A 15,761-nucleotide genomic window follows, 5' to 3' on the forward strand; every position below is an offset into this window, starting at 1 on the left:
TGGTTGCATGCCAGCCCATAAGCAAAATGTCTGGTTCCAAGTTCAAGTCCTGGTCTCAGAACAGGAAGAAATAATTTAGGTGTCTGTCAGACATTGGGAACTCACACTTACCCTATTCAGTGCGCTAAGATCTGAAGATTATAGTTCAAGGCCAGCTTGGATAGAATATTCTCCTAGAAGCCAGGCATTGGTGGCCAACACCTGTAATCCTAGCTATTCAGGAAGCTGAGATCTGAGGATCATGGTTCAAAGCCAGCCCAGGCAGGAAAATCCATAAAACTCTTATCTCCAATAAACCACTCAGAAAACTGGAAGTGCTGCTGTGGCTCAAGTGGTAGAGTGCTCGCCTTTGGCTGAAGAGCTGAGGGATAGCACCCAGAGTTTAAGCCCTACAACCGACAAAAAAAAAAAAAGAATAGTCTCTTAGACTCTGTGTACAAAGAGCCAGCAAAATGCCAGACTGGAGACATGGCTCAAATGGTAGAACATCAGCCATGAACAAAAAAAGTCTCAAGAAAGCATGATCCCATGGGCTGGGAAGGTGGCTCAGTGGTAGAGTATTTGCCTTGCATGCCTGAGGCCCTGGGTTCCATTCCTCAGCACCATATAAGCAAAAAGAAAAAAGCCGGAAGTGGCGCTGTGGCTCAAGTGGTAGAGCACTAGCCTTGAGCTGAAGAGCTGAGGGACAGCGCCCATGCCCAGAGTTCAGGCCCCATGACCGGACCCCCTCCCCAAAAAAGACAATAAAAATGTAGGCTTTTTTTAAAGCTAACTTGCTATATTTTGAAGAAAAGGTTAAGTATTTAGGACATTTGGTCAGCAAAAGAAACCATCCACTGGGACCTTAATGAATACAGGGGATTACTGTTGTGCCCCTACTAGAGACCAAAAGAGAACATCAAAGTTTTTAGTGTTAACTGGATATTGTACACTCTGACAGAATCCTATGCCCTCAAGGCTAACATCCTTTATTTCAAACTATTTTTTTTTTTTTTTGTCAGTTGTGGGGCCTGAACTCTCAGCCTGGGCACTATCCCTGAGCTCTTCAGCTCAAGGTGAACACTCTACCACTTGAGCCACAGCACCATTTCCAGTTTTCTGGTGTTTAATTGGAGATAAGAGTCTCACAGAGTTTCCTCCCCAGGCTGGCTTTGAATCATGATCCTCAGATCTCAACCTGCTGAGTAGCTAGGATTACAGGTGAGCCACCAGCACCCAGTTTTATTTCAAACTTTTAGAAGAGAACCCTAATCCTCTAGTTAGGAGCCAGAGAAAGTTCAGATAACAATCTATAGCAGTCCTACCTTCTTAGAAAAACCCTTCCATTTATCTGTTATGTGGAGGGAACAACACCAGAGGTCCTCAGGAGGAAAAATGCAGCCTGTGGTCTATTTGTCCAAACTCCTTGATCCTGTAGCCCAAAGCAACCTGTGGGCCTCTTTGTTGAAACTCCTTGATCAGGTGACCCAAATGGAACCAGGCAGTTGCTGCTACAGTCCTACTGACTGAAGAGAATTGAAAATTAACCTCTGGAGGACCTTTAATAGTCAGTATACCCCACAAAGTTAGAACAATTCTTCAACTACAAGTGGGAAGATGGCTGGGTGGAAAACTATCTAAACCAAGTGGAATTTCTGCTGGAATGGAAAGCCCAAGACTCTACGAAGCATTGTTGTCTGGACCTTACTGTAATCAACAAAAACTGAAACCCAATCTCAAGGAAATACCCTTGTATTATAGATGTAATGAAGCTGTTTTTGGACAGTTCCTCTGGGATTGTTCAAGAAAAAAGACAATAGATATTCAGTAGTAGATGGAACTCAATGAATCAGAGAAGCTGCCCAACAACTGGTCTACTCAGATATGTGATCTATTCACATTAATTAGGCATTAAAATTTCTAAAAGGCCAGGAGGGATCAATCCATACTGATTCCAAATATGCACTTGGGGTAGTTCATACCTTTGGCAAAATATGGACTGAGAGTAGACTAATAGCAAAAGATAAGATCTAATATACAAGGAACTATTATTAGAAAATCTCATGCTTCCTAAAGAGAATGCAATAGTCCATTTCCCAGGGGATCAATCAGGCAACTCCCTTGAAGCACAGGGAAATAACTAGACTATAAAGGAAGCTGTATTCCACCCAGAGATACAAATGCTGCTCCTGACTCTCTTTCAGGCCTCATTCTTAACCAAGGAAAAGACCCAATTTGAGAAGCCTTTCAGACTCCAAGAAGGTAGACAGCTTCTCCCAGATGAGAGGGAAGTACTTTCCAAACCTACCAAGAGAGGTATTAGCTCAACTCTACCAAGGGAGTCATTGGAGTACAGACTATACATGATGTTATCCTTAAAGTGTATGTATGTTGAAGAATCTATACTCTGGCAAAACAGGTTACTGAAGGTTGCCTGACCTGTAGAAAGTTAACAATAGGCCCTGAGGGAGGGGGGTAGGGTGTAAAGTCCACAAGATTTGTCTTCATTGAGGAAGCTGGCAAGTTGATATGTGTCCATCCTTCCAGTTACAATGGGAAAAGTAAAATAGGATTGTGAGCTAGGTATCAGAGGTTTACGCCTTCATGCCTGTCATCCTAGCTACTCAGGACTCTGAGACCACACAGGCAGAAAAGTACATGAAATCTCCATCACCAAAAAGCTGGGCTGGAAGGTATGACACCAGCTCTAAGTTTGCAAGCTGATTGAGCACAAAGCCCTGAGTTCAAGTTCTGGTACCAGTAAAAACAAACAAACAAACAAAAACAGATCAAGGTCCAAGATTATGCTTGGGCATGTTAGTGAGACCTTATCTCAAAAATAAGCAGCCTAAGCCAGGCACTAGTGGCTCACACCTGTAATCCTAGCTATGATGAAATTCTAACTCCCTGTATACAAGAACAGCTATATTAGGAGTAGGACCTTTACAATTCAAATCCTATAGATTTCACAGAAAATTAAAACAAGTATTATATTTGGCAATGTAAGTAGATGAGTCCCTCTTTATCTTGAAAGCTAGGACATCTGCAGACACATGACAAGTTTTGCTCAGTGTGGCATCCTCAACTTCTAAACTAGAACTTGGGGCATATCATGTAGTCAGAAATGTTTGTTGACTAAATAGACTGGTCTCTTCTACTCTGAATTCTTCTCCCTCTTTTTTTATGCAGCATTCCATTTTAGATATAAAAGATCATTTGGGGTCATTACAAGCTTTAATTTCATAACCTTAGTGGTACTAATCTCTCAAATTATGTTAGGAAGGTACAGTTATTTAAAGTACTCATGAAACAGGGAATTTGACATGTTAACCGTGGGAGGAAAGTGCTTTGATAATAAGAGGGTGAAAGCTGTACTAATGACATGTTTCGCTGGGTAAGATAGTAGCAAACTATGGTACATGAGTTTGCTGCCATAACAAAGTCCCAAGGACAGGGTGGCTTAAGCAGTAGAAATGTATTTCTAGAGGCCAGTAGTCCAAGGTCAAGGTTTTGCCACAATGGTGGTTTTGAGGAGCTCTATCCTTTGCTTGAGGATATCTGTCATGCTCTGGTACTTCACATGGTCATTCTTCTGTGTGTCCTAATATCTTCTGATGAGGCTATCAATCATATTAGATTAAGTCCTACCTTCATTATACCTAATTGTAAAGGTCCTACTCCTAATATAGCCATTCTGGTATTCGGGGAGTTAGAATTTCATCATATAAATTTTCAGCCCAAAATGTGATCATAGAGAAAAGATTGTACTGCCCAGTGCTAGTGGCTCACACCTATATTCCTAGCTACTCAAGATACTGAGATCTGAGGATCTCGGTTTGAAGCCAGCCTGGGTCAGGACAGTCTGTGAAACTCTTATCTCCAATTTACCATCAAAAAGGTGGAAGTGAAGCTGTGGCTCAAGTGGTAAAGCACTACCCTTGGACAAAAGAAGTTCAGGGACAGTACCCAGGCCCTGAGTTCAAGCCTTCAGACCAGCACGTGTGTGTGCTCATTATCTCTGCCTTCTGATCCTCACCCATTGGCCAGCTCTGTTACTCTATTACACGATTATACAAGTAAAATATAGCCAGAGTGTTCACCAGTGACAGATCTAAATGAGTTGTAATCCATACAATGGAATACCATGCAATCACATTATAAGTCAAGTGTAGTAGCATGCCATACTCCCTGAATTCATGAGGCTGAAGCAGAAGGATCATGAGTTTGAGGCCAGTGTGGGCCACATAGTGAAGCCCTATTTCAACTAATAATAACTTTATAAAATAATATTTAATAGCAGAAAGAATGTTATTTTAAGTGTTATATAAGTTATTCACAAAAACTTAAAAACTATGGTTTCACTCAATTGAGATAATGTAGTCAAAATTCTAGAAGTAGAAGGTAGAATTGGAAATAGAAAGGGGTTGGAATACAGTGCTCTGTGTGTGTGTGCGTGCACGCGCGCGCGTGCGTGCATGCACGCACACACACACACACACACACACACACACACACACACACACCCATACATGCATGCGTGTACGCTACTCCTGGGAATTGAATTCAAGGCCTGAGAGCTGTACCTGAGCTTTTTCACTCAAGGCTAGTCCTCTACAACTTGAATCCCAGCTCCACATCCAGCTTCTTAGTGGTTAACTGGAAATAAGAGTGTCACAGACTTTGCTGCCCCGGTTTACTTAAACCATGATCTTCAGATTTCAGCCTCTTGAGTAACTAGGATTATAGGCATGAATCACCAGCACCCAGCCTGTGGTGCCATTTCATAATACATATAGTATGTTTAAAAGATGAAAAGAGCTGGGCATCAGTGGCTCACACACTTGTAATCCCAGCTATTCAGGAGGCTGAGATCTGAGGAGTCCCATTTTTTTTTTGCCAATTAACCAGAAAAATATGGGAAGTGGGGATGAGGCTCAAATAACAGTGGTAGCCTTGAGCACTCTCTGCTCAAGGGAGAGTATAAGTCCCTGAGTTCTAGCCCAGCATCAGTAAGTAAATAAATAGTTGTGAACATAATGGGGTATAACTGAGCCAGTGGCTCATGCCTGTAATCCAGTTATTCAGGAGCTTTAGAGCTAAGATCACAGTTTAAAGTAAAACTGGGCAGGAAAGTCTGTGAAACTCTTTTTATCTCCAATCAACCACTAAAATGTTAGAAGTGGATCTGTGGCTCAAGTGGTAGAACACTAGCTATGAGCAAAAGGCTCAGGGACAGTGTCCAGGGCCTGAGTTTAAGTCCCAGGACCAATACACACAATTAAATATTTTTATTTACCTTAAACTCTGTAATTTAAGTAAAAGCAGCTATGGTATGTCCCTCCCCTCCTAGTGGCCTGGGTATAGTAAGTGGGCTGGAGTTTGCCTGCTGGAGAGCACAAGAGAGCACTTCTGGAAGCACTTACCCCACTAAGGTAGAAAGTGCAGCATGCAACTCTGTTAACAGTAAAAACAGTATGTGTTCCAGAGAGCAAGAAAACTTCAGGATAGTGATTCATTGTGTGAGCAAAGACTAGACAGGAATCTAGGGGTTGTTAGTTCTATCTTTGTATTCCTACTTAAGTGACCTAAAATAAGATATTCTTAGCCCATGAAAGGTTTTGCCACAATATGAAAAAAAAATGTACAAGTGATGTACTCTGAGAAACCTGTTTCTGGAGAGTAGAAAGGGATTCATCATGAAACATACCTTTGGCATCTTCCAGTCTTTATACCCCTTTCATACACAGTAGTCTTCATCAGTGCACTGTAACTATTCCAGAAAAGAGGGAGAGGAATTACCACCCCCACCTATAACTGGGAGTGAAGAGGCTTGCCCTAGCATTCCTTCCCATCCCAGCCTCAGCTTTGCTTTTCAGTTTCGGTCACTCATGGCCAACTGCAATCTGGAAAATTCCAGAAAAAAACCCATAAATTAAATTGCTACCACTCAGAGTAGCATGATGAAATCTCACCCAAGACAAGAATTATCTCTGTGTGGCTTATCCATGCTGTGCTTCTTCCTGTTTGTAGTCACTTAATAGCTGACTTGGTTGTCTGATTAACTGTCCTAAAATCACAGTGCCATGCTTAATAACCCTTATTTGTGCTTAGTGATAATGTTCCCAAAGCCTAAGAGTGCCATGCTCATCATCTGGATATGCCTAAGAGAAGCGGTGAGGGAAGGTGTTTGCTTTCGCATCTCAAAATCATTAACAAGGAAGAGGAAAAAGATGGGGAAACAATAGGGAATCACTCCAGCTCTCTCTAACCAGATTTGGGGTCCAAACACACACTTCTCCCCAAGAGATCGACAAATATATGAACAAGCAGAGAATCATAGAAACTGGGGGAGGAGGGGACCCTCATAACCTGTATACAGACAGACAGAAAATCGCAACGAGCCCTCCCCCACCCCCACCCCCCATCCCATGCCAACATCACAGCTAAGCCCCGAAAGCAGCCCACAGCTGCAGGGAACCCCAGGACCAATAGGAGCAACCGACTGTAGCATCCAGACACAGAAAAGTCCCACAGCACCGGACACAGACAGCACACAGAGAGACAGAGACCAGCCCTGAGGCATCTGACATTCAGACCGGGAGAGTTTCCATGGCGCCACCTGTCAGCCCACAACCAACACGGCTGAGCTGGGAGAGCAGCTCCATGGCTGCCCTGGACTCTGGACCCAACAGGCAAGTCTGCAGCGTTTAGACACACACAGATTTGGATCCGTGAGTACCCTGCCGGGGACCCCACACACACACCAGTGCAGGTGGTGACCCACAGAGATTGTTCTGGACCCCTCCCTCCTGCCCAAGAAGGGACACCACACTTGAAGAGTGCAAAGAGGCCAGAGCCCTTCCTCACTCCCCCTTACTAAACCTGCTGGCTTCCAGTGACAGGCCACCAGAACTCATACTGGGTGGACACTAGGACTGTGCATCCCTCCCACAGCCCTGGCTACTGGCAGGGAAACTGGCAATCCAGTCCACCTGCAGGAACCCACCCCTTTGGAAGCCTCACACCCATGCCGGAGGGCTTTTCTTAACCCCCCGCCCCCAGCCCACCACCCCAAGACAAGTTGAAGCACTGAGCTGCTGGTAGAGTGCTTCCCAGTTAGGAACCACAAGCCAGAGGCCAAGCATCAGCCACTGAGGGAGAAGAGCCAACCCCAGGCCAATGAGCAAACACATTCCCACACACTGATGGGAACCCAACCCTCCCAAAGCACATTCCCATCTGAAAGGCCCAAATATTTTCACAGCCCCACTGCAGACCAAACTAAGCTCTTTTCAGTGAGCCAGGGCCTAGCACACACACACAGGCACTTGCTGGGACCCAGGTGGGCTAGTCCCCCCAGTGTGAGCCAGCTTAGGCCAAGGGAGAACTGCCACCAGTTGGGCATGAACAGGCCAAGCTCAGGCCATGGCCCTGACAATCTCTGAACCCAAATGCATAAATCACAATGAAAGATTACAAGATTCATGAACAATCAAGATCACAAACCAAATCCAAGACCCAACAACAATCCAGGGAAGAGTGAAGAAGAGATGAAGGACAAAAGAACCATTAAAGAAATGACAAGTTGCTGGGAATGTAGCCTAGTGGTAGAGTGCTTGCCTAGTATGCATGAAGCCTTGGGTTTGATTTGTCAGTACCACATAAACAGTGGTGCTGTGACTCAAGTGGTAGAGTAGTAGCCTTAAGCAAAAGAAGCTCAGGGACTGTGTTGCCTAGGCCCTGATTCAAGCCCCAGGACTGGTTAAAAAACAAAAACAAAAACAACAAAAAAACCTATACTCACTAAAGAAGGAAAACCTAGCAGGAAATGGATGCATTTTCAGAAACATAGACTCTGCCTAAACTGAACCAAGAAGATACAAACCAATAACATGCGATAAGATAGATGAAGTAATCAGAAGCCTTCCAACAAGGAAAAGTCTGGCCCCAGATGGACTTACCACTGAATTATAAGACTTTTAAAGATAAATACCAATACTCCTCAAGCTTTCCCATGAAATAGAAACAGAAGGAACAATTCCAAACTCATTCTATGAAGCCAATATCACACTCATCCCAAAACCAGGTAAGGATCCAACAAAAAAAAAGAGAACTACAGACCAATTTCTCTGATGAACACAGATGCAAAGCTCCTCAATAAAATATATTAGCTAACAAAATCCAGAAATAAATTTTTAAAAAATCACACATCATGACCAAGTAGGCTTCATCCCACATATGCAAATCAATAAATGTAATTCACCACATCAACAGAGCCAAGGATAAGAACCCTATGATCATCTCAATAGATAGATATAGAAAAAGCCCTTGACAAAATAAAAAACCCATTCATGTTAAAAGCTTTGGAGAGGTCTGGGAAGGTGGCTCAGTAGTAGAGTGCTTGCCTTGCATGCATGAGGCCCTGAGTTTGGTTCCTCAGCACCACATAAGCAAAAAGAAAAAAGCCAGAAGTGGTGCTGTGGCTCAAGTGGTAGAGCACTAGCCTTGAGCTGAAGAGCTGAGGGACAGCGCCCAGGCCCAGAGTTCAGGCCCCACGACTGGACCAAAAAAAAAAAAAAGCTTTGGAGAAACTAAGTATAGAAAGAGCATTCCTTAAAACAATAAAGGCTATATATGACAGATCAACAACCAACATCATACTAAGTGGGAAAAACTAAAACATTTCCCCTAAAGTCAGGAATAAGGCAAGGATGCCCACTCTCTCTACTCCTCTTCAATATAGTTCTGGAATTCTTAGCCAGAGTAATAAGGCAAGAAAAGGACATTAAAAGGATTCACATAGGGAAAGAAGAAATTAATTTGTCCCTCTTTTCAGATGACATGATCTTATACCTAAAGGACCCAAAAAACTCCACCTCCAAACTCCAAGAGCTAATCAACCACCTTGGCAAAGTAGCAGGATACGAAATTAACCCACAAAAATCAGTAGCCTTTCTGTATGTCAACAGTGTACAAGAAGAAAGGGAAATTATGAAAATAACCCCATTTGCATTAGTCTAAAAATACCTAGAAATTGGCCTAATTAAAGATGTAAAAGATCTTTATAGCAAAAAGTATAAAAATCTAAAGAAAGAAATCAAAGAGAACACCAGTAAATGGAAAGACCTTTCATGCTCATGGATAGGTAGAATCAATATTGTAAAAATGGCCATACTGACAAAAATGATACACAAATTCAATGCAATCCTCTTCAAAATCCCAATGACATTCTTTACTGAGATTAATAATCCAAAAACTTATATGGAAAAACAAAAGACCTAGAATAGCCAAAGCAATTCTAGGCAAAAAAACAACAACAAAAAATAATGTGGGTGGTATCACAATACCAGATTTCAAACTCTACTAATGAACCATAATAACAAAAATAGCTTGGTATTGGCACAATACCAAGACCAGAAGGTCAATAAAACAGATTAGAAGACCCAGAAATAAAACCACATACTTATAGTCATCTGATAGTTGACAAAGAAGCCAAAGGCATACAGTGGAAAAAACATAACTTCAAACTGGTATTGAGAAAAGTGGGCAGCCATATGCAGAAAACTAAAAGTGGATCCCTACTTGTCACCATGCACTAACATCAATTCAAAGTGGACCATAGACCTCAATGGCATACCTGAAACTCTGAAGCTACTACAAAAGAGAATAGGAAGATATTAGAACTTATAAGTAACAGGTAGGAACTTCCTGAATAGAGTCCCAGGGTTGTAACCAATAGGAGAGAGACTCCACAAGTGGGATTACATTAAAATCAAAAGTTTGGGCTGGGAAGGTGGCTCAGTGGTAGAGCGCTTGCCTTGCATGCTCGAGGCCCTGGGTTCGATTCCTCAGCACCACGTAAGCAAAAAGAAAAAAATCCGGAAGTGGCGCTGTGGCTTAAGTGGTAGAGCATTAGCCTTGAGCTGAAGAGCTGAGGGACAGCGCCCAGGCCCAGAGTTCAGGCCCCATGACCGGACCAAAAAAAAATAAAAAATAAAAAAAATAAAAAATAAAATAAAAAATAAAATCAAAAGTTTCTGCACAGCTATGGACATAGTTACTAAACTAGAAAGACAGCTAATCAATTGGGAAAAGATCTTTACCAGCAACATATCAAGCAAAGATCTAATATCCAATATAGACAAGATGCTCAAGAAACTAACCCCTCCCAAACTTTTACACCAATTATTAAATGGGCAAGGGAGCTAAGGAGAGACTTCTCAGAAGAAGAGGTAAGAATGGCAATGGCAAAGAAACACACAAGGAAATGCTCATCATCCCTAGCCATAAAGGAAATGCAAATCAAAACAACCCTGAGATACCATTTTACTATAGTTAGACTGGCAAACATTTGGAATTCCGTCAAAAAATGTTGGCAGGGATATGGAGAGAAAGGAACCCTACCATGCTGCTGATGAGAATGTAAACTAGTACAACCACTCTGGACAGCAGTCTGTAAGTTCCTCAAAAAACTGAACATAGACATTCCCTGCGATCCAGCCATACCACTCTTTGGCATCTACCCTGAGCATCATGAGCCAGGATATGATAAGGACACCTGAACATCCATGTTCATTGCCACACTATTCATAATAGCCAAGATATGGAAACAGAACAGATGCCCCACAATAGATGAGTTGACCAAAAAATGTGATACCTATATACAATGCAATTTTACACAGCCATTAAAAAGAATAAAATAATGTCATTTGCAGGGAAATAGGTGGAATTAGAACAAATCATATTAAATGAGGTAAGCCAAGCTCAGAGAGACAAATGACACAGAATTCCAGATACTCAATGAGACTAAAAGAGAATATGCAGCTCACGGGCTGCACTGGACATTGATGAAAGTGAACTTTGCAACTCATAGATGAGAGGGATGGAATGGGAGAGAGCAAGGGAACAGATGACTATGGAAAAGAAAATGTACTTTTTTCTGGGGGGGGGGTCCGGTCGTGGGGCCTGAACTCTGGGCTTGGGCGCTGTCCCTCAGCTCTTCAGCTCAAGGCTAGTGCTCTACCACTTGAGCCACAGCACCACTTCCGGCTTTTTTCTTTTTTTGCTTATGTGGTGCTGTGGAATCAAACCCAGGGCCTCATGCATGCAAGGCAAGTGCTCTACCACTAAGCCACCTTCCCAGCCCCGAAAATGTACTTATTACCTGACATATGTAAAAGTAAGCTTGCTGTATATCACTTCTTTTTTTTTTTTTTTTTTTTTTTTTTTGTCGGTTGTGGGGCTTGAACTCTGGCTTGGATCCTGTCCCTGCACTCTTTAGCTCAAGGCAAGTGCTCTACCACTTGAGCCACAGCACCACTTCCAGTTTTCTAGTGGTTTATTGGAGATTAAGAGTCTCACAGACTTTCCTGCCCGGGCTGGCTTTGAACGGTGATTTTCAGATCTCAGCCTCCTGAGTAGGTAGGATTACAGACATGAGCCACCGGTGCCCTGCTTAGTACATCACTTCTAAAACAACAATAAAGTAAATTAGAAAAAATAATCATAACAAGAGCAAAGGTGAGCATAACACCATTTTTGGGGGGTCAGTCATGGGTTTGAACTCTGGACCTGAACACTGTCCCTGAGCTCTTCAGCTCAAGGGTAGCACTCTATCACTTGAGCCACAGTGCCACTTCCAGTTTTCTGGTGATTAATTGGAGATAAGACTTTCCTGCCATGGGCTGGGAAGGTGGCTCAGTGGTAGAGCACTTGCCTTGCATGCCTGAGGCTCTGGGTTTGATTTCTCAGCACCACATAAACAAAAAGAAAAAAAAAGCCGGAAGTGGTGCTGTGGCTCAAGTGGTAGAGCGCTAGCCTTGAGCTGAAGAGCTGAGGGACAGCGCCCAGGCCCAGAGTACAGGCCCACGACCGGACCCCCTCCCCCCAAAAAAAGACTTTCCTGCCTTGGCTTGTTTTGAACCGCAAACCTCAGATCTCAGCCTCCTGAGTAGCTAGGATTACAGGCATGAGCCGCCAATGCCAGCTTACCATAAAATATTTTTAAGAGGGCTGGGAGGGTGGCTCAGTGGTAGAGTGCTTGCCTTGTATGCATGAGGTACCAGGTTCAATTCCTCAGCACCACATAAGCAGAAAAAGCCAGAAGTGGCGCTGTGGCTCAAATGGTAGAGCACTAGCCTTGAGCTGAAGAGCTCAGGGACAGTGCCCAGGCCCAGAGTTCAGGCCCCATGACTGACCAAAAAAAAAAAAAAAAACAACAACAACAACTAAGAGAGGGGTTATATTTACAAATCTGTGGAAATATGCCATTTCATCTTATTAGTGATAGTTAATATTTTACTGCACCTAATTTATAAATTAATTTTTTATCATAGGTTATACATGTGAAGGAAAAATAAGAGTGTATATATAGGGGGTTCATTCCTATCCTTGGTTTCAAGCACCCACTGGGGTCATGGAAAATATTCTCCATGGAGAACTGTATGCAATTGGTAGCAAATAGAAAATTAAGGCCATGCTTCTTCATTCCTACTTGAAAGCATTTTAGTGACAATGCCTAGAAGGAAAGGTGCCAATAAACCACAAGGGCACTACACTGAAGGAGAGTAGAAATGCTACATTGGGGTAATGATAGACTTAATCCCTCCCCTGTTTCCTCCATATCAGAAGCCACTGAGCTCAGGGTGAGGTGATTTACTGGGAGGTAATAGAAACACTTTTGTGAATATTTCATAGCAAGGAAGGGAGAGAGGAAGACAACCTTGTGAATGGTTAATATAAAGACTGGCCTCATGCAGGCCTACATAATAGGTTTGGGGTCAGGAATGGTTTATGTGGTACCCTGGAGCAAGCATGGACATTCCACAGTAAAGTGATGTGGGCATCTGCAATAATTTGCACAGACAGAGGCTTGCAAGTCCCCAAGTAATATGGATGATGTTACATACTGCACTAAGTAAACCCTCAGACAAGTACAAGACAAGCATAAGGACAGTGTGATCAAGTCTAACGGGAACTAAAGTCACCAAAACAAATCTAAATTGTCAAGAATGTTTGACATATAAAATTACAGCCATGGGTTTGTGTTCTGTTTCATTTTTGGTGTTAGTACTGGGGCTTGAATTTGGGAGCCTCACTCACTTGGATTTTTCCACTTCAAGGCTAATATTCTATCCACATGACTCACACCTCCACTCCAGCGTTTTGGTGGTTAATTGATAAGTCTCACAGACATTTCTACTTGGGCTGGTTTTAAACTGTGATCCTTAGATCACGGTTCTTGAGTAGCCAGGATTACAGATGTGAGCCAGCACCCAGCTTACAGCTTTGATTTCACTGCTGAGCTCACCTGGACAAATAAAATACCTTCAGATATTAGCTAATCCTAGTAGTGCAGATGTATAAATTAAAATTAGGAATGCATACATTGAGGCTTCATTCCTAGCTAGGAGTTAGGCATGACTCCTAGTTACTTGGGATGCAGAGATCAGGAATTCACAATTTAAGACCAGCCCAGGCAAAAAGAGACTCCATCTCAACTAATAGCTAGACACAGTGTTGTGCTCCTCTCAGCCCAGTGATTGGACACAGTGGCAGCAGGAGGACTCACAACCCCGGCTAGCCTGAGCATAAAGTGAGATCCTACCTCAAAAAGAATCAATGCCAAAAGGGACTGGAGGTAAGGCTTAAGGGATAGAGTATCTGCCTAGCATGTACAAAGCCCTGAGTTCAATTCCTAGTACTTTTAAAAGATAGCTTAGAGACCAAATTTAGGCAGGACATGATCTGACCTTGTAGGAAACTGTCAGAGGTTTCCTTTTTTTTTTTTTTGGTCAGTTGTAGGGCTTGAGCTCAGGGCTTGGGCTCTGTTCTTGAGCCTCTTTGGGATTAAGGCCAGCACTCTACCACTTGAGCCACAGCGCCATTTCCAGTTTATTTGGAGATTTCATTTCTGAGTTAATTTGGAGATTAGAGTCTCATGGAGACTTTCTTGCCCAGGCTGGCTTGGAACTACGATCCTCGATTCTCAGCCTCCAGAGTAGTTAGGATTACAGGCATGAGCTACCAGCACCAGGCAAGAGGTTTCCTTTCCAGAGCTTTTTTAAAATTTCAATGCTTACTCTAATTTTAATTTTAATTTTTGTTAGTTGTGGGGTTTGAACTCAGGGTCTAGGTGATATCCCTGAGCTTTTTCACTCAAGGGTAATGGCTCTCCCACTTGGAGCCACAGAGCCCCTTCTGGTTTTCTGGAAGTTAACTGGAGATAAGAGTCTCACATGAGAGTCTCACAGGGACTTTACTGCCCAGGTTGATTTCGAACCATGACACTCAGATCCCAGTCTCTTGAGTAGCTAGGATTATAGGCATGAGCCACCAGTGCCCAGCCCAGAGCTTTTTGTCACCCCTTTAATACCATACATTGGTGAGAGCTGTCCCTTCATAGAGAGTTGCATTGACCTTTGAACAGATCTGCTTTGTTTAACTCTAAACAGAAGCTAGCTGAGCCTCCTTTGGCTTTTCAGTCCCTTTTCTTGTCACCTCACCTGTCACCGCCATCCCTCCCCACCTACTTCAAATTAAGCTCTACCATCAAAGTCTCTGGATCTCTGCATCTACAGGCTCGGTGGACCCAACTGAAAACCTTCTGATCTGTATACTTCAGAAAACCCTCATTTCTGAGAACCTTCTGCTGTCCCAAAGCAGTCACTCTCATACTCTGCACACATTCCTTTATTCTGGCCCTAACCATCAACATTCTCATTGCCTCGAGATGTGTCCTTTCCCTCCCTATGGCTGATTCTCCAGTGTTTGTCCCCAGCCTTGACCTCTCATATGCACTCCTAATTTTCTTTCATCCAGTGAATGAACATGTTGCCTCTGGCTCAATATATGTGAAACAAAACAAAACAAAATCTTTACCCCACCTGCCTCCCCAATTTTCTCAGCCTTGTCAGAGATACAAAGATTTTCAAGACCGCTGAGACAACGAAATAGATGGCATCCATTTTAGTCCTATTTATTGCTCTCATTTAAGCTATCACAAAGACCTGTCAATGTCTCTTTGATAGGGTCCCACAGATTTCACGGTTTCCTCATTGTTCTGTCATCTAGACTCTAGGCCCTCCTCAGCCCACCATCTGGATCTCTTCTACTTCCTTTTGCCAAGCCTCCTTTCCTCAACTAGTCCTTTGCCCTTCTGATCTGCCGCTAGCCCATCTACTTCCAGATAGACAAAACTTGGTAAGTGCATGTTTCATTGTCCATGAACACCCAGGCTCAAGAGTTGGTATCAGCTTGTACTACCACCATATATAGCCTAAGTACCTTATCTGGGCTTGTGGCATCCTTTCTAAACAAACATTCCTTACCTCTATAACAGTTCCAATTTACTTCTGACTCACAAATAGATGTTCCCATTACAATCCTGGCCTTAAAGCTGAGGATCAATGGGGGTGGGGGTGGGGTGATGAGAAAGAAAAAGAATTCTGTGGGTGAATGGGTACTAACAAGATGGTGGGAAGGATAAAGAAGGTTGATGAGCCAGACACTGTTGGCTCATGCATGTAATCCGAGGTCCTCAGGAGGCTGAGATTTGAAGAGTGAGGTTAAAAGTCAACCTAGTCAGGAAACTTCATGAGATGCTCATCTCCAATTAACCACCAAAAATAAAGCTGGAAGTGGAGTTGTGGCTCAAGTGCAGATAATTACCTTGAGCAAAAATAGACCAGGGACAGCACCCAGGCTCTGAGTTCAAGCCTCAGGAAAACAAACAAAAAACGATTGAAGGCTTTCAAAATACATTATTTGCAACTATAAAAACA

General features: G+C 43.0%; 1 protein-coding gene across 3 annotated transcripts in view; it reads right to left on the bottom strand.

Annotated features, from left to right (window-relative positions):
• The window catches only part of Ccny (cyclin Y), a 217,735-nt gene that overhangs the window by 174,938 nt on the left and 27,036 nt on the right, over positions 1-15,761 (bottom strand). Inside the window, exon 3 of one of the 3 annotated variants that reach the window (XM_069990627.1) lies at positions 5,687-5,749. The exons of the other annotated variants lie outside the window; for them this stretch is intronic. The gene's annotated coding sequence lies outside the window, so the exon portion shown is untranslated. The remainder of the gene's footprint in view (positions 1-5,686; positions 5,750-15,761) is intronic. 3 annotated transcript variants of the gene reach the window in all.

Source organism: Dipodomys merriami, unplaced genomic scaffold, assembly GCF_024711535.1.
Source record: "Dipodomys merriami isolate MVZ:Mamm:240054 unplaced genomic scaffold, mDipMer1.0.p SCAF_4, whole genome shotgun sequence".
Classification (NCBI taxonomy): domain Eukaryota; kingdom Metazoa; phylum Chordata; class Mammalia; order Rodentia; family Heteromyidae; genus Dipodomys; species Dipodomys merriami.